Source organism: Chrysochloris asiatica, unplaced genomic scaffold (genome assembly GCF_000296735.1).
Source record: "Chrysochloris asiatica unplaced genomic scaffold, ChrAsi1.0 scaffold00074, whole genome shotgun sequence".
In the NCBI taxonomy this organism is placed as follows: domain Eukaryota; kingdom Metazoa; phylum Chordata; class Mammalia; order Afrosoricida; family Chrysochloridae; genus Chrysochloris; species Chrysochloris asiatica.
In genome coordinates, this window is record NW_006408592.1 from 2,739,861 (window position 1) to 2,741,737 (window position 1,877).

A 1,877-nucleotide genomic window follows, 5' to 3' on the forward strand; every position below is an offset into this window, starting at 1 on the left:
CATTAGTGTCTGGAATAGTCAGTGGAGACTGTGTGTGGGAGTGGGTACTTACATTGAAAGCTACACGAGAAACCTGGTAATCTAAGGACAAAGACAGAAAGGGAGCACCAGATGATTGTAAACCATAAAGCCAAAGTTATTTCGATTTCAATGCTTTGTCTGAAATGTGAAATTCACAGAGAGTCAGGTCAAAGTTTCCATCAAAAAAGTTGATCATACATCTATGATCAACTGATTTTTGACAAGTGTGCTAAACCATTCAATGAGGAAGAAAGTATTTTCACGACATGGTACTGGGAAAATTGCAATTTCACATACAGAAGAATGAAGCAGGATCTATGTCTGACAATATAATGAATGTGGACATAAATGTGAAAACTAAAACCAAAAAATTCTTACAAATATATACAGGAGTGTGGCAGTTGGGTCTACCTTTTAGCAACTGTTCGTCTGTCAGTTTGTCTTACTGTGGTGGCTTGGATACTGGAAGCTATGCCACTGGTATTTTAAATACCAGAAGGGTCACCTGTGATGGACAGATTTCAGTGGAGCTTCTAGACTAAGACAGATTAGGAAGAAGGATAAACTGGGTACTTCTAAATGTTTAGCTGCTAAAAACCTTAGAATAGCAGGATTACATTGTCAGATACAAAGCTGGAAGATGAAACATTATGAATAGCATAAGAATATTTTCAGATACCAGAAGATGAGTCCCTCAAGTTGGAAGACACTCAATATACGACTAGGGAAGTGCTACCTCCTTAAAGTAGAGTTGGCTATGTTGACGTAAATGGAGTAACACATTTGAGTTACAGTGTTGGAGAAGAACATTGAAAGTATCATGGACTGTCAGAATAGCAAATTCTGTGTTGAAAGAAATACATTCAGAATGCTCCTTACGAGCAAGGATTATGAGGGTTCGCCTCTCATACCTTGCACATAGTATCATGAGGGACCTGTCCCTTGAGAAGGACATCATGTTTGGTAAAATGGAAGGTCAGTGTTAAAGAGGAAGACCCCAATGATATAGATTGCATAGTTGCAGTAGCAACGGGTTCAAGTGTAAAAATTGTGGGGATGGTGTAAGCTTAGGTAGTGTTTTATTCTTTTGTGCATAAGATTGCTAAGAGTCATAATTCAACAGCACTTAACAACAACATCTATGTAATAACCAAAGCATGAACAGCAAAAGACAAAGTAGATAATTGAAGCTCAAAAAAACCAGATTTTTGTTCATCAAAGGACTTCATAAAAATTTTAAGAAAATTACTAGGTATTATATATCCAATAAGAATCTAATACTCAAAATATATGTAATTGTAAATCCCTTTTTGATAGACGTACAGCCAGAGTGCTCCTTATAATTGAGAATGGCTAGACTTTGTCTTACATAGCCTAGATTTGGACATGTTATTTGGACATGTTTACAGTTCTTGTAAAAGGATATCATGCTTGGTAAAGTAGAGGGTCAATGAAAAAGAGGAAGATACCCAAGAAGACAAATTGGCACAGTGACTGCCACAATGGGCAGGGCCTGGCAGTGTTTTGTTCTTGTATACATAGGGATGCTATGAATTAGAGTTGACTTGATGGCATCTAATAATAACAACATCACAACTTAACAAAAACAAAATAAATCACTCAAAAAGTGGGCAAAGAACTTGTGCAGACATTTCACTAAAGATATTCAAATGGCTAACAAACACATTAAAAGATGCTCCCTGTTTTTAGCCATCAGAGAGGTGCAAATAAAATCAGAATGAAATAATACTTCACTCCATTAGGATGGTTAAGATTGAAAAACAAAGCAAAAAACTCCCCCCAAAATACCAAATGTTGGTGAGGATGTGGGGAAACAGAAACTCTTGTCTATTGCT